The sequence below is a fragment of the Saimiri boliviensis genome, chromosome 4 (genome assembly GCF_048565385.1).
Source record: "Saimiri boliviensis isolate mSaiBol1 chromosome 4, mSaiBol1.pri, whole genome shotgun sequence".
Taxonomy (NCBI): Eukaryota; Metazoa; Chordata; class Mammalia; order Primates; family Cebidae; genus Saimiri; species Saimiri boliviensis.
The window spans coordinates 132,172,296-132,190,602 of record NC_133452.1 but is presented as its reverse complement, the minus strand read 5'-3'; the positions used below and the strand labels follow the sequence as shown (position 1 = coordinate 132,190,602).

Here is an 18,307-nt window from a genome sequence, read left to right as displayed (position 1 = left end):
GTGTCATTGCACTCCAGCCTGGGCAACAAGAGCAAAACGTCATCTAAAAAAAAAACAAAAACAAAAACAAAAACAAACAAAAAAAAAAACCTCAAATAATCAGTTCAAGGTTGAACTGCTAACAGTGAGATTTGACGTTAACATCATTTAATTAATTAATTAATTTTTTAGATATGGGGCCTCACTCTGTTGCCCAGGCAGGAGTTGCTGTGCCCTTGAACTCCTGGGCTTAAGGTGATCCTCCCACTTAGCCTCCTGAGGAAAGGATCAGGACCTTGAATTTAGCATCACTTTTATACTGTTTTTATTTATTTACAGAAACTTTGGAACTTACTACATCTCAGGTACTTTTCTAAGTGCTTTTGATGCATTAAAACACATTTAATCCTGGTATCAACTTTAAGAAGTAGCCACTATGCTCATCTCAATGCAGAGATGAGTAGCAACTTTGTGTAACTCCAGCCAAGGGCTTGATAAGCTTTTACAGTTCTTTTACAGTTTTTATTTTCTAGAACATGTCTTTCTTTCATCTTTTTTTCTAATTAATATTCAGATACACCTAGCAGCTGGTTACATTTTGTATGATAATTTTTTGTCATTCATTCTACAGTGATTTGGCTTAGCATTAAAGGTCTATGGAATTTCCTTTTAGTTTGTAAATTAGAAACAAGACTGGCATTTACTTCTTGTTAAGATTCTCCAAACTTCATTATACATAACAGCTTCTCTCAAATAGGATCTCACATAATTAGTTCAAGGTTGAACTGCTAACACTAAGATTTTACATTAGCATTTTATTCTCACTCTGTTGCCCAGACTGGAGCACAGTGGTACCATCATAGCTTGCTGCAGCCTTGAACCCCTAGACTGAAGGAATCCTCCTGCTTCAGCCTCATGAATACTTGGGACTACAAGGCATGCTTCACCATGCCTAGCTTGACATTTTATTTTATCAGATAGCAGAGAGAAGCACTTGCATTACAAAAATAAAATACGTAAAATTTACAATGACTTTGCCAGGCGTGGTGGCTCACACCTGTAATCCCAGCACTTTGGGAGGCTGATGCGGGTGGATCACCAGGTCAGGAGATTAAGACCATCCTGGCCAACACTGTGAAACTTCATCTCTACTCAAAATACAAAAATTAGCTGGGCGTGGTGTTGTGCACCTGTAGTCCCAGCCATTCGGGAGGCTGAGACAGGAGAATCACTTGAACATGGGAGGTGGAGATTTCAGTGAGCTGAGATCGCGCCACTGCAATCCAGCTTGGCAACAGAGCAAGAGTCCATCTCAAAAAAAAAAAAAAAATTACAACAACTTAATGACTTTGCCAATCTAGCATATGACCTCAAATGGTAGTGGTTAAATTAGGAGCCAATCAGCCACTTTCAAAACACATTTTTCAAAATGAAGTTTTAAAGGCAGTGTCATTATTTATTTCTACCACTGCTCATAGGTTTAATTGTGGTCCTGCTGTAGAGTTTGTTAGAAAATTTCCTTGAGTTGCTTTAAATGGTCTTTTGAAAGCCAAATGCTGCAATCCTATAATCATTACAATTGGAAACAAAAGACACATTTCTAGGCTTTATTATAACTCAAAATCTTAGCGATGGTAGGATTATTTATCCCTATTTATTTTTTTCTAATATATTTAAAGCACAGACAATTGTGTTTAATCAGTTGTCTTTTATGCCGAATCATTTGACCATGTGAGGAAAGCAAATATTTGGACTTTTACCCCATCTTGACCAGAGGGATCAGTAAAAACCTAGGATTAAGAATTTCTTCATGTGCACACCTTTTTTTCTTGTGTGCAGTGCCCTTCATTCACACTTATGTGCATTCACACATTTGTGATTCCACTTTTTTGTATTAATTTAGAATCATTTATTAATTCCACAGTCAAGTTAATAAAATGCCATTGGGAATTTGTGGATCAAGATGGCCAGGGGCAGATCTATATTATTTCTAGTTAAAGAATTACCAGCTTGCTTTGCTTATTGTACACTGAAGTTTATATCCCAAACTCAGCTATATCAAATATTGGTGCAGTAAACTAGAAATGAAGCGGTAACAGGAGGCCTAAGGTAAAGACCATCTGAGAGCACTGTGAAACCGTGGAACACTGCAGGGTGGCTGCAGAGCAGGAAATACTGCTTTGGTCCCAGGAATGCCTTTTTAACATGGAGGCTGCATGAGGTTCTCATAAAGGGGACTTGTGTAAGATCTCTGAGAAGGGAGGCGACCTCTGCTCACAAGACACGAGAGGGTCTTTGCAAATGGGAGCTTGCAAGAAGGAAAAGCCTTGCAGGGCAGAGATTACTGGAATGCCACAGGCTCTGCCTGTGTTCTCAGAATATGGAGTCATCTTGATTGCTCTGTGTCCAAAATGCTCAGTGATGCATTGGGCGTGGTCAGCCCTGGTGGTGCCTTATGCATTATCAGACACCTGGTGGTGTCTGATGCATTAAAAGACATTTAATTCTTGTGTAGATAAGTTTTACATGTATTTTCTCAAAATTTATTACTTGATCCATTTATTCATTCTAAACCTATGTCAAATGCCATTCTTTAAACCTCATTTTTTATTAAAGTTGATTTCATATATTAATTCAATCAAATGCCATTGAAGTTTATAGCAAGAGGCATCAAAGAAGGCAGAATGTTTCTATCTGTTCGGGGATTAATGGGGTAGAGAGATGCGAAGGGCAGAGGGACAAGAGGCCTCACAGAGGTAGACCAGATATAATGATGCCTGCCTTCCTAGTTAGAAACTGACTTCCAGGATTCAGGATTCAAGATTCAGGAGTAAAGTGTCCCAATATTTACAAGAGATCCCGGTCTCTCTTGAATTCAGTGCTCATTTGGCCAGGGCTAAGACCTTCACACACTTTGCTTTAAGGATACAAGCTTAGAATGTGGCTGCCTCTGGAATATTTCATGCTAACGAGAGCCCAACAGGTGTAGACAAAGAATCTAGAGAGTGCCAGCCACCCTTCCATGGAACTCTGTTCAAGGCACCTTCCTGTGCTCTGTTACTTACGTTGGCCACGTCCTCAGGAATTTAGTGAAGTGGCTGTGTTGTCTCTGAGTGGAAATGATGGGATGCCACTGGGCAGTCAGAGATTTTGAATCCCTGTGTCCTTTCCCTCCATCTCAACCAGAGACCACTTGTCGAAGCCCAAGAAAAGAAGACATGAACATCAGGTGAATCCAGTCCCATGGATCATTGTGGTCAGGATATGGAAGCCAAGTGGCCCAACAGAAATAAAGTCTATGAGGCCTTGGTCACCCCAAAGCTCTTCCCCATTAGAAGCTGCCTCTCACTGCAATCAGGGACCCCAGGAGCTGGACATGGCATTCGTTGTCATGTCTGATGAGGAAATGGAAAGGTCCCAGAGTATATAGACCTTGATCAAATTGGAGCCAGAGTGGAGTCAGGCAAAACTCTGCATTGGGCAGGGTCATATGTTTGTTTTAATTTGCTAGAGTGGCCACAACAAAGTACCACACACTGAGTGACTTAAACAACAGAAATTCATTGTCTCACAGTTCTGGAGGCTAAAAGTTTAAGATGATGGTGTTGGCAATGCTAATTTCTTCTGTGTCTTCTTTCCTTGGCTTGTAGATGTGTTCTCTCTATGTCTTCACATGGTCATTTCTCTGTATCTGTCTGTAGCCTAATCTTCTCCTTTTTTTTTTTTTTTTTTTTTTTTTTTTTTTTTCCTGAGATGGAGTCTCGCTCAGTTACCCAGGCTGGAGTGCAGTGGTGTGATCTTGGCTCCCTGCAACCTCTGCCACCGAGGTTAAAGCCATTCTCCTGCCTCAGCCTTCCAAGTAGCTGGGATTACAGGTGCCTGCCACCTCACCCAGCTAACTTCTGTAGTTTTAGTAGAGATGGGATTTCACCTCTTGGCCAGGCTGGTCTTGAACTCGTGACCTCATGATCTACCTGCCTAAGCCTCCCAAAGCGCTGGGATTACAGGCATGAGCCACTGCACCTGGCCCAATCTTCTCTTTTTATAAAAACACTAGTCACATTGAATTAGGGCACATTCATATGACTTCATTTTATCTTATTTACCTCCTTAAAGACCTCTCCAAATGTAGTCACTTTCTCAGCTACTGGGGGTTAGGACATCAACATGTTAATTTGGGAAATACAATTTGGCCCATAACAGTCTGGATTATCCTTGAGATTGCATTGTCTAAAGAATAAAATAAAGTAAATCTCTTTGGCTTGACTATGTCTCTTAATACTCTGAAACTTTTTTTTCTTGCAATGAGAACCAAAAAAAGGAGAGCCAAAAAGTTGGTGTCAGCCAGCAGGTGAGCCATCTGTAACTCTGGCTACCCCAAGGCCCAGTGCTGTGTCATTCCTAAAAGTCTTGCTCCATTCTAGTGATTCTGGTTCCAGCTTTTCAACTGGAAAGAGGATTCTCTGCTAGAGGAAAAGCTTTTCCTGCTGTGAAGGCTTATTTTCTTTGTATTTGCAGGTCAAAGAAGTTGATGTAATAAAAAGAACATATTTGTCAAATTTTTGTGGTAATTATTTTTATCCTTATCAATACTCCATATTGTGATGAATATGTTGGCTTCATTTTGGTGGAAAGGACGTGATACTGAAATTTTTGAGCCAAGATTACTCTGGGCCTTTTTATGGGATTTAGTTTCTGTTACGATAGGGGAAGGGAGAGCTCTTGGTGTAGGGTTTAGTCTTTATAATGAACCATTCTGCTTGGGCAACAGGTTTAGCTCTGAAAGCTTGAAGGTTAAGCAGGAGTGTGATCCTCCTCCCCATTCAAAAGGTCAAGGTAGAGCAGGTTCTTTTTCACGGCGCGGTGAGTGAGAGAAGGGAAAGTGACAGAGAGCATTCTTTCACCATTTTATGGCATGCACACATCCAAGTCTCTGGTGTTTTAAATAATTGAAACTGAGACCTAGATCCACTTATCTGTAAAGCAGAACTGTGGAGGAGGGAGGCACTTTATTCTCCCACTGGAGGGATCCCTGAAGAGAGATTTGCAAGCCCCCATTTTACCAAAAGTGGCACAAAATTTCATCAAAATAAGGTGAAATTATGGCTGTAGATGGGGCTTTATTTATAGCTTCGACTCCACACCTACTTCCTAAGACATGATCCTTCCCCAGGATACTATAGAATCACAGGGCTTAGACTTGAGGGGAAGGTAAGCTGTGATGGTGGTCTTCCTTTTTGGCAAATAGATGTTTTTGATTGCATGTATTTTCCAAAGAGGGCTGCAAAAATATCTTCCATCATACTAGTTTGACCCACCACTCCCTTATCAAGAGGTAAGGTCTCTCCACCCTCTGAAACATAAACAGGTCTGATATATTAGCCAATAAATGTGGCAGAAGCATGGTTATCTCAGTTCTAGGCACTGCTATTAACCATTCTACCTGCATCTGGTTCCTTCCACTTCCACCCCTGAACCATGTAAAACTCCCAGGCCATCATCTGAGCCCAGCCAACACATAGAACCCTATGAGAGATCCTAAAAAATTCTTAGTTACTAAGAATTTCATGAATATCTTTTCTGTCCTTTAACTTTCAACTTGTGTGTTTCCTTAGGTCCAAAATGAGGATCTTGTAGCCACCATATGACAAGACTCTTTTTGTTCTATCCATTGTGATCATCTTTGAGTTCTGCTTGGAGAGTTCAATCCATTTACGTTTCAAATAATTACTGATAAGGAAGGACTTCCTTCTGTAATTGTGATGTTGGTTTTATGCATGTCTTATAACGCTTTCATCCCTCATCTCCTTTATTCCAACCTTTCTTTGTGTTTATTTTTTCTTTTGGGGGGGTGCGGGGTGGTAAAGAAACCTTTAATGAAGATTCAAGGTTTGTAATGAAGACACAGAGGGCCGGCGCTCAGCCCCAGCCTCCTAACATGTACATGGCTCCCTGAAGGTTCTCCAGTCGATGCTGCTGCTGCTGTTTTTGAACTTTATCTCATCTGTGCTCATCATAAGTATCATCATCAATAAGCAGCTCATGGTGGCACAAGAGACAGGAATTTGTCTTGCTTAGCCAGAGCAGAATGTAGCTGGAATGGAAGAGGTGATGGCAGGGCATCTCAATGGCAGTGTCCTCCTCCTCAAATTCCAAAAGACACACAGGGCACTTGAGCTCAGCCTGAGAGCCTCTGACAATTATCCTGGGGAGGTTTGCAACAGTCTTGGCAGCTGATGGAGGCAGGTGGTGGTCCCAATCTACTACCAACCCCAAGTCTTCAAAGCCCATCCTATTGAAAAGTGACCTCGCGGGTTCCAGCAGCATGTTGGTTCGAGTCTCCTGCTTGGGGTCCAATGGCTCGTGTTTATTGAAATAGGATGCCATGGCTGCCCAGCCATCTGACACAGCTCTCAGATCCTGTGTTTTTTTTCTAGTGATATGTTTTAATTGCATTCTCATTTTCTTTTGTGTATATTTTATGCATATTTTGCTTGTGATTACTGTAGTATTACATGGAACAATATAGTTATAACAATCTTGAATTCAAACCAACTTCAATCACATATGAAAACTATGCTTCTTTCATCAACATCCCGTGAATCCAGCACTTGAAGTTTCTACTTCCTGGGGCAAACCTTCGTGGCCTTCACAGCCAGCAGTGGATCAAGTCCCTCCTCAAAAAAAAAAGAAAGAAAAGAAAACTCTGCTTCTTTACATCTATTTCCACCCCTAATTTTAAGTTATTGATGTCACATATTACACCTTAGTAGCCTGGCAGACTGGAAAGTCACTATGTTGCAGTCATCAGTCTAATATTTGTAGACCAGACTGGCAGACTGGTAACCTAAACTGTAGTTGCTACTGTCATCTTGAGGCAGAATGTTTTCTTGTCTTGGAAGCCTCATAGTTTGCCCAAAGGCCTTCAACTCATTCAAAAAGTCTCATTCACATTTTTTAGGGTAATTTCGTTTTCATAAAATCAACTGAGGCTAAGTACAGTGGCTCACACCTGTAATCCCAGAACTTTGAGAGACTGAGGCAAGTGGATCACCTGAGGTCAGAAGTTTGAGACCAGTCTGACCAACATGGTGAAACCCCATCTCTACTAAAAATACAAAATTAGCTGAGTGTGGTGATGACGCATGCCTATTATCCTAGCTACTTGGGAGGTTGAGGCAGGAGAATCAGTTGAGCCCAGGAAGTAGAGGTTGCAGTGAACCAAGATCATGTCATTGCACTCTAGCCTGGGTGACAGAGTGAGACTCCATCTCAGGAAAAAAAAAAAAAAAAAAAAATCAATTGATATCAGATTTTAATCACAACTGCAAAACACCATCATAGCAACATATACATTTAGTGTTTGATTAAATAACTAGGTACTATGGTTTAGTCAAATTAACACATAAGACCAACCATCCCAGCCCATGCTTGTGAACTTGGCACCCATAAACATTTTTTTAAACTATACTTAGTCTCCAAATAAAAAGAATTATAAAGTCATACTTTTGCCAATGATAATACAACTATCTTACATCCAACTAAAAACACACTAACCCTTTCCCCAGAAAAAGATTCAAACTGAATGCATGATATGCACTCTTCTCTGATATACTGTAAACACCATTTTTAATAAAAGTTAAACCATCATTAATAAAAGGGAACTATTATTAACACATCTTATGTTTTATTGTAAGATAAGAAAACCATGAAAACAAAGGCATTTGCTTAATACATGTATGGATATGTATATACACAGACATAAATATCTTTATAAAAAATAAGGAAGTAATGGAACATTTACCATCTCAATTTCTGTAACTGGTCACATGGTTACAGCTGGTTATTTATATATTTACTTATTTATTTGAAACAGGGTCTTGTTCTTAGACCAGGCTGGAGTGCAGTAGCACTACCTTGGCTCACTGCAACCTCCACCTGCTGGGAACAAGTGATCCTCCTACCTCAATCTCTTTAGTAGCTGGGACTACAAGCACACCACCAAGACTGACAAATTTTTTGTATTTATTTCAGTAGAGATGGAGTTTCAGCATGTTGCCCAGGTTGGTCTCACATTCCTAGACTTAAGCAATACACCCACCTCAGCCTCCAAAGTGCTGGGATCACAGGCATGTTCCACCATGCTGGCTACAACTGGTATTTGTAAATAGCTTTTTCACTAACCATACCATATTTCCATTACTTTCAGCAAGTCCCTCAGCTGATTGGGTTTCTTTTCCTGCTTGTGTGACTCAGATATTCACTCCTGAAGGGTATGGGTCATTAGTAGTACTGCCTGACTTAGGCTGTTGTAGTTCTTATTGACTTTAATTATAGGACAGAGTATGACTAAGAGATGCTCTAACACCTCGTGTTCCAAACAGTCTTATTTGCTACCAGTGTCTAGTAGCAGACCAATTTCCCCCTGATGCAGGACCAATCACCCCAGACAGTGCAGTAACCCCTTCCTTTGTCTGTTGATTCAGAAGCATGAGGAGCTGAAGGAGCTGGGTGGCTGCCTTAGCTTCCAGCTCAGTGGAATCATTTCTGTGTCTCCTGAGGGAGCATTCCTCCCTTTGGAAAACCTCTAGACCCTCAGGACATAAGGTTGTGGGGACAGGAAGCAAAGATTTTGCAAGTGGAACTCCATAGGTAATAGTGAATCTTGTGACTCCCATTTCTATTTGGTAATTTCTGGACACGTGGATATTGGCTATGGGATGAACAGCACCATACGATGGATGCTGATTCAGAGCATATGCAATTCTGGAGAGAGTTGTATAAAAACCCACACATTCACAGTAACTGCATGCTCAAAAGGCCATACTGCCCTTCTGTAAAACCAGCTGCTTCAGGATGATGGAGAACACAGGAAGACCTGTGAATTTCATGGGCCCATTGTGGCACTTAATTTTCTGTGAAGTGAATTGCTTAATCCCAAGCAACACTGTGTAGGATACCACATAGTAGATACGGCATTCTAAAGTCCATGAATATTGCTTTGGCAGAAGCACTACTTGCAGGGAACATAAATTTGTATCCAGAGGAAACATCTGTTTCAGGAAGAACAAACCCCTGCTTCTTTCACGATGGTAATTGTTCAATGTAATCAAACTGCTCCAGTGGCTAGCTAATCACCTCCAGGAATGGCGTAATATTGGAGACTTAGCGTAGGTTCTGCTGATGGCAGATTTGGTACATATCCAGCAGTGGTTGTAGCCAGGTGGGGCTTTGGTGAGTAGAAATCTATGTTACTGAGCCCACACATGATCTCCACCCGTACCACCGTGGCCATTTTGTTAATGAGTCCACTAATCAAAGAGGATGACAGGTATACAAACAATGAGTCATCCTATCTACTTTATCAAAACCTCTCCTGCTGAGGTCACCATTTGGAATTAGTCATGTAAGAGATATCTGCACATTTAGAAAGGTCTGTCAACATACCTTATCCCCAGAACCTCTTGCCAACAATTTTCCAATCATGTTCTTTAGAATTCTCTGACCATCCATCAAGCCATTGGCTATAGCCTATGAACCCATATACAGTCACATCTGTGTTTATTTCTCTTTTCAAGCAAAATTAATAACCAGCTACACTACTCAAAGTTCTGTCTACTGGGAATGTCTCCCTTCAACACAGTTCTTCAGGGACATCACAGAAGGGATGTCTGCATATCATACAGAACTATCTATCCACAGATCTTAGTTTTCCCTTCCTGAGTCAACTAATTTTAAGGAACTCTCCTATGAGGCTATAGATACAGGCTATGGGAGAAAGGTAATGTAGCAGAACTGGGAGCCATGAGCATGTGGGACATTTCCTGGTGTCATGTACTTGTGCCTTCAGTGCTTCCTTCAACCTGATCTCCTGTACTTCAACCTGCACTCCTTTAGCTGATGGAGTGCTGCTGTGCACACTCAACATTATGGCTTGTGGGTCAGACAACACCCAATTAATGATGGGGAGCTCAGGTCACATGGCCATTTGGTGGTCCATAGTGACTCATTCAGTCTCTACTAAGGCCCAGTTGCAAGCCAAAAGCTTTTCTCAAAAGGGGAGTTGCTATCTGCAGAGGTTGGCAGGGCTTTGCTCACAGCTCCCAGTCCTGCAACATTACCTTTTCTCTCCTAGCATGCATCTAAAATTATTCTCTGTGATTCACTTATAGGAGGCTGCCAAAGGCTCCAAGTAGGTCTCTGTCAATTCAGTCTGCCTCTGTCAATTCAGTCTGTTGGATCATTTTATTCAAGTGGCAGAGTAACTTGCACAGCATCCTGGACCTGTTGCAGAGTCTTTTACGTTCTGAGCCCCTCAAAACTGGCAGTTTTTCAGGTCAGATCCCTCAGTAAATGGGCTAGAGTAGCACACCCAAATGAGGAGCATGCTGCCTCTGAAATGACAGTGCAGTGGGTGTTGTGCCTGCTTTTGGTTGTAGGAGGAGCCAGATGCAACACATTATCTGTCATCTTAGAAGGACTATCTTAATGTGCCCCCATCACTGGACCCCTAGAAATTTCTACCGGGGGTTCGGGGGGCTCCTGATTTTTATCAGATACATTTCTCATGCTCTGACACACAAACATTTTTAATAAGTCTAGAGTAATTGCTTCTTCTTGTTTACTAGATCCAGTCAGCATAATGTCATCCATGGAATGGGTCAGAGCAGTGTCTTAAGGATGGGAAACATGATCAAGTTTCTTGCAGACTAAATTATAATATAGGGCTGCAGAATCGATATATCCCTGCAGTAGGGCAGTGTACATGTATTACTGGTCTTGGCAATTGAAAGTAAAATCTTTAAAATTCATCTGTTTTCCACACTTATCAAATAAACGAGTTGAATGGGCATCTGATGGGAATTGTTTTGCCTGCATATTTTAACCTTTTGGTGATGGCACTAATCCCTGTACTCCCTCCAGAAATGCAGTATTGCATTTGGCTTACTATTTTTCTAAATAGAATCAGTTCAACTGGATTCCACCTATTCATTTTTGCCTTTTCTCGTGGGGAGGAATGATAGGTACAAGTAAATACAGCACTTTCAACTGAAACATTCAGGTACTTGCATTGGGATTAATCAAGGAAACAACTCAACCCATGGAGCTTTAGATACTCCAGGTTTCTGGCTCCCTGGCACAAGTAACTGCAACTCCGGCAAAATGGAAGGTTAAACCCCCACACATACCCCCAGGAAAGAGGCTGAATCCACTGCAGGCCCCACTTCCATATGGCTTCACAGGGTGAGATTCTTTCGGCTGGGAATTCCAGCCACCTGCAGCAGCGTTGCACCTACCTGGGACGGAGCTCTTCAGTGCGGGGTGGGCCTCTGACTTTCCTGTTTGGTTGACTATGCCATTCCAGCCTTCAAGCTTCAGAGTGTCCAAAGAAACCAGGGGTCAAAACAGACTCCGAGCACAGCATAGCTACTCTACAAAAAACATGGCCAGATTATGTTTTAAAACAGGTCTACAGTGCTGTTCCTCCTGACTGGGCAAGATCTCCCAACCAGGGTCTCCAGCACCTCCCACAGACATGTTTGGGCTGGCAATAGGCCTGTAATTCCCTGAGACAGAGCTCCCAGAGGAAGGGACAGACTGCCATCTTTGCTGTGACATAACCTTCTCTGGCGATACCTCTAGGTACTGGGAAATCTGAGGAGCAGGTTCCCAGCAAACCGCAGCAGTCCTACAGAAAAGTGGTCAGACTTAAAAGACAAAACAAAAGAGGAGAAAAACAAAACCCATTCAAAAGTCAGCAACCTCAAAGATTGAAGGTAGATAAGCCCAAAGAGACAAAAAAGAATCAGCACAAGAATGCTGAAAACCAAAAAGCTAGCAAGGGTTCAGAACCAGGCTAAGGCTGAGATGGCTAAAACAACAGATGTAGAATCCAAAATATGGATAGGAATGAATTTCACTGTCCTAAAAGAGTACACTGTAACCCAATGCAAGGAAGCTAGAAATCATGATAAAATATTGCAGGAGCTGAATGACAAAATATCCAGTTTAAAAAAGAGTGTAACCAACCCGACAGAACTGAAAAATATACTATAAGAATTTCATAGTGCACTCACAATATTAATAGCACAATAGAGCAAATGGAGGAAAGAATCTCAGTGCTTGAAGCCTGGCTTTCTGAAATAAGACAGGAAGACAAGAATAGAGAGAAAAGAATAAAAAGGAATGAAAAAAACCTCCCAGAAACATGGGATTATGTATAAAAGTGATTCTATGAATGATTCATGTACCTGAAAGAGATGGGAAGAATGGAAGCAATTTGAAAAACAATTCAGGATATCATCCAAGAGAACTTCCCCAACCTAGTTAGACAGGCTGACATTAAAATTCACAAATGCAGAGGTCCTCAGTAAGTTGCTCCATGAGAAGATTATCCCCAAAACACATAGTCATCAAATTCTCTAAGGTTGGAAATGAAAGAAGAAGCATTAGGGACAGCCAGAGAGAAAGGCCAGGTCACCTCCAAAGGGAAGCCAATCAGACTAACACTATAAGCCAGAGACATTGAGAGCCAATATTGTACATTCTTAAAGAAAAGAATTTCCAACCTAGAATTTCATATCCAGCCCAACTAAGCTTTAGAAGTAAAGGAGAAATAAGATTTTCTTCAGACAAACAAATGCCAAGTGAATTCATTGCCACCAGCCCTGCATTACAAGAACTCCTGAAGGAAGCACTAAATTTGGAAAGGAAAGACAGTTAGCAGCCACTACAAAAACACACTCAAGCAAGTACACAGAATAGTGACACAATAAAGCAACCACATAAGCAAGTCTGCAAAGTAACCAGCTAACATCATGATGACAGGATCAAATCCATATGTATCAATACTAACCTTAAGTGTAAATGGGCTAAATGCCCCATTTAAAAGACACAGAGTGGCAAGCTGGATAAATAACCAAGACCTATCAGTATGTTCTCTTCAATACACTCATCTCACATGCAACGACACATACAGGCTCAAAATAAAGGGATGGAGGAAAATTGACCAAGCAAATGGACAACAGAAAAAAGCCAAGGTTGCAATCCTAGTTTCTGTTGAAACAGACTTTAAGCCAACAAAGATCAAAAAGGCAAAGAAGGGCATTACGTAATGGTAAAGGGTTCACTTCAACAAGGAGATCTAACTATCCTAAATATACATGCACCCAATACAGGAACACCGAGATTCATAAGGCAGATTCTTAGAGACTTTCAAAGAGACTTAGAATCTCACACAATAATCATGGGAGAGTTTATTTATTTATTTATTTTTGAGGCTAAGTTTCACTCCTATTGCCCAGGCTGAAGTGCAATGGGGCAATCTCAGCTCATTATGACTGCGACCTCCCAGGTTCAAGGGAGTCTCCTGCCTCAGCCTCCCCAGTAGCTGGGATTACAGGCATGTGCCATCACGCCCAACTAATTTTTTATTTTTGGTAGAGACAGGGTTTCTTCATGTTGGCCATGCTGGTCTCCAACTTCCAACCTCAGATGACCCACCTGCCTTAGCCTCCCAAAGTGCTGGGATTACAGGCGTGAGCCACCTTGCCCGGCAATAATGGGAGACTTTAATTCCCCACTGACAACGTTAGATGTATCATCAAGACAGAAAATTGACAAAGATATTCAGGACCTGAGCTCAGCCCTGGACCACATGGATCTGATACATATCCAGAGAACTTTCCACCCTCAAAACAACAGAATACGCATTTTTCTCATTACTACATGGCACTTACTCTAAAATGGATTGCACAGTCAGAAGCAAAACACTCCTCAGTAAATTCCAAATAACTGAAATCATAACAGTCTCTGGGACCACAGGGCAATCAAATTCAAAATCAAGAATAAGAAACTCACTCAAACCATACAATTGTATAGAAATTGAATAACCTGTTCTTGAATGACTTTTGGGTATGTAATGAAATTAAGGCAGAAATCAAGAAGTTCTTTGAAACTAATGAGAACAAAGATACAATGTACCAGAAACAGCTAAGGCAGTGTTAAGAGGGAAATGTATACCAGTAAATGCCCGTGTCAAAAAGTTAGAAAGATCTAAAGTCAACAACCTAAAATCACAACTAAAAGAATATGAGAATGAAGAGCAAACATATCGCAAGCCTAGGAGAAGATGAGAAATTAAAAAAAAAAAATTAAAAAAAGATCTAAAGTCAACAACCTAAAATCACAACTAAAAGAATATGAGAATGAAGAGCAAACATATCGCAAGCCTAGGAGAAGATGAGAAATAACAAAAAAAAAATTAACAAAGGTATTATCTCCTTAAGGAGACAGAGACATCGAAAAAACATTAGAAATATCAGTGAATTCAGGAGGTTATTTTTAAAAATTAATAAAATAGATCAGGCGTCCCCAAACTTTTTATGCAGGGGGCCAGTTCACTGTCCCTCAGACCATTGGAGGGCTGCCACATACTGTGCTCCTCTCACTGACCACCAATGAAAGAGGTGCCCCTTCCTGAAGTGCGGTAGGGGGGCAGATAAATGGCCTCAGGGGGCCGCATGCGGCCCGCGGGCCATAGTTTGGGGATGCCTGAAATAGATAGACTACTACCTAGATAAATAAAAAGAAAAGAGAAAAAATTCAAATAAACACAATCAGAAACAATAAGAGGAACATTACCACTGACCCCACGGAAATACAAGCAACCACCAGAAAATATTATAAACACCTCTATGCACAGAAACTAGAAAATCTAGAAGACATGGATAAATTTTTGAACACATATATATCCCCACCCATCAAGACTGAACCAGAAAGAAATTGAATCCCTGAACAAATAATGACTTCTAAAATTGAGGCAGTAATAAACAGCCTACCAAATGAAAAAAGCCCCAAGACCAGATGATTCACAGGGGAATTCTATTGGATGTGCAAAAGAGATGGTACCATTCCTACTGAAACTACTCCCAAAAAAATGAGGAGGAACGACTCCTCCTAACTCATTCTATTAGGGCAGCAAAAAACAAAAAGGAAAACTTCAGGCCAATACTTTCAAACATTGATACAAATTCTTCAACCATATGCTGGTAAATGGAATTCAGCAGTACATCACAAAGCTTACCCACCACAATCAAGTAGGTTTCATCCCCAGGATGCAAGGTTGGTTCAATATATGCAAATAACTGTATATCACATAAAGAAAACTAAAGATGAAAACCACATGATTATCTCACTAGGTGAAGAAAAGACTCTTGACAAACTTCAGCATCTATTCATGTTTTTAAAAACTCTCAATAAACTAAGTATTGAAGGAACAGACCTCAAAATAGTAAAAACCATCTATGATGAACCCAGGGCCAACATCATACTGAATGGGCAAAAGCTGGTATCATTCCCTTTGAAAACAGACACAAGACAAGGCTGCCTTCTCTCACTACTCCTATTCAACATAGTATTGGAGGTTCTGGCAAGGGCAATCAGGCAAGTGAAATAAATAAAAGGTATTCAAACAGAAAGAAATGAAGTCAAACTACTTCTGTGCAGATGACATAATTCTATATCTAGAAAAACCCATAGTCTCATCCCAGAAGCTTCATAAGTTGATAAATAACCTCAGCAAAGTCTCAGGATACAAAATCAGTGTGCAAAAATTACTAGCATTTCTACATGCCAACAACAGACAAGCTGAGAGCCAAATCAGGAACGAACCCCCATTCACAATTGCCACAAAAAGAATAAAATACATAGGAATACAGTGACCTTGGGACGTCAAAGATCTCTACAAGTAGAACAACAAAACACCGTTCAAAGAAATAACAGATGATGCAAACAAATGGAAAGACTTACTATGCTCATAGATAGGAAAAATTAATATCATGAAAATGGTGATACTGCCCAAAGTAATGTATGGATTCAATGCTATTCCTACCATTGACCTTCATAGAACTAGAAAAAACTTTTAAATTTTACATGGAACCAAAAAATAGCCCAAATAGCCAAAGCAATCCCAGGCAAAAGGAACAAAGCTGGAGGCATTATGCTACCTGATTTCAACTATACTTCAGAGCTAGAGTAACCAAAACAGCATGGTACTGGTATAAAAACAGACACATAGACCAATGAAATCAAATATAAAACCCAGTAACAAGACCACACACCTCCAACTATGATCTTTGACAAACCTTGTTGGCAGCATCTGAGAGCAGGTCCTAAGCCTGGCTGCTGGGAGGGGGGAGGTTCTGAACCATAATCAATGGCATGAGCAACATGTGCCTTAACAGCATATTCCAGCTGCAGTAGATAAGTGCACCAGAGCCTGTTTCTTGCCACTAAAGAATGCTTTGTTCCCTGTGAAGTATGTTTTTAATTAAATGATGATTATAACTTCCTTCCTGTCAATAAATGTGTGTGTCAGTCTCTGTTCGAGGTTCTCAGTTGGGAATGCTGAGGCCCACTGTCTGTCTCATATCTTTTTGCTCTCTGTCTCTGTGTCTGTTTGTTAATTCCTTCAGTGCTGCCTGGGTTGGGATCTACCCAACCAAGCTGGTCTCGGCAAGTAGTGCCCACGTGGAGCTTGAACCCAAGACAAAGGGTCACCAGAGTTATGGCTGCAGAATGTGGAACTAAGTTGGAGGACACCCAAGTATTCTTAAAGCAATCTCCATGGTGAGTAACAAGGGAAACTCAGAAGCATCAGGGTAACAAATGAGACAAAGGTCCAACAGGCATGAGGCTTATTTGAGTCTGCTTTGGCAGCTCCTCAAAAAAGGGGAAATTAATGTTAATCTCTGTCAGCTGTTTTCAATGAATTTGTGCTTTCTTAGTTCTTCTGTTGCTTTCTTTGTCTTTCATTGCTTTATAAAGAAGGAGCTAGGGATATTCCAATCTCAGTAAGAGATTGGAAAGGAAAAATCAAAGTGTGAGGGGTAAGCCCCAGCAGGAAGCTCCACCCAGGCCGGCAGCTAGGCCTGGACAGGAGGAGGGAGCAGAGCAAGTGAAAGGTGCCTCCTGTAGCCAAGTACACGGGTGGGGGTAATGGGACAAAGCTCAGGGAAAGCTCAGAGGCTTTCAAGCCAACAGGCTCTGCCCAATGCCAGCAATTACTGCCCCGGCATCATGAGAAAACAAAAAGCACCTGGGTAGGGCCAGCACTGGGGCCTGCACAGCCCCGCACTGCTGCATCTGGCTCCACAGATGTCCCATGGTGAAATTTTGTGTGTTCTTTGTAAACAAGTAACTTCCCAAATTGTAATTCTTTACTAAAATTTAAGTAAAATTTAAGGATTTGTAAAAAAATTTTTTCTAATTATTAGCCACTATTATTTCAACCCTACCTTTAAATGTGACTCTTTTAAAATCTAATTTAAGTAAAACAGTAACCTCTGGGGAAAAAAATTACAGCTAGTCCATGAATTAGTAAGGAACATTTAGAAGCAAGCCATATGGATTTGCTCCTCAGTAGAAAAAAATTTCCTAACTAACTGATAAGTTTAACTGATAAGTTGCAAAACCTGTTTTCTATCTTAAAAGGCAAAAATACTGGCACAAGCCTGACCCATAATTTTGTAAATTTAGATAATAAATTTCAATCAGCTATAAAAGAAGGCCCAGGAATTAGTTACAAAGCAATTAAAGGCTAAGCATGTAAAACCACTCACTTTAAAGGAGAACTTCAAAGCAAATTACATAATATTAGTTAAGTTAAAAAGTAAAAATTTCAAGCCCATTCTCAGAAAGTAAAAGAAAATTTTATGTGTGGTAAAAAACATATGCATAGGACTGATTAGAGATAGTCTTTGCTCAGCTAGTAACTGTTTTCAAAACAGTTTGCCAGTTTAAAGTCCATAAACTTAGCTTAAAAACTCAATTGCTAGCTATTCTCCTGTGGCTTTAAGCACATGGTTCAAATATATTATTTAAGTCTCTGCTTCCAGAGATGTTTTCAGATTTCTCTTTAAAACTTACTGTGCGACCCGCAGAGACCCTTCCCAAAGCAAATGAGAGCGAGGAGTTGTTAAGCCGAGTCCAGGTTTATTGGGATCTGCGGGCAACCCAGGCGGGAGGGGAGCTGAGCTGCACCCAGCAGCTGCCGGAGAGGGTTTTTATAGGGGCAGCGGCCTGTTTAGGCGAGGTGTTGCGGAGTGATTGGTGGAAGGGAGAGCAGAGGAGGGTTTTCTGCGTGCCAGAAGGGGATTGGTCACCTCTTGGCGGGCTTAGGTTTGAATTTTATTGGCTGTCTTGTTTCTAGGCAGACTACTGCAACTGCCACGGGGTGGGGGATGGGGGTTGGCTTTAGGTTTGGCGGGTTAAGGCTGAGCAGTGATTGGTCGCCCTGCGCTACCAGGCAGAATAGGGTCTGCAGGCG

The 18,307-nt window shown here is 41.0% G+C and overlaps 1 pseudogene; it reads right to left on the bottom strand.

Annotated features, from left to right (window-relative positions):
• Nucleotides 1–18,023, bottom strand: part of LOC101039572 (E3 ubiquitin-protein ligase RNF181 pseudogene) — a 30,996-nt pseudogene extending 12,973 nt beyond the window's left edge.
• Nucleotides 18,024–18,307: the final 284 nt, after the last annotated feature.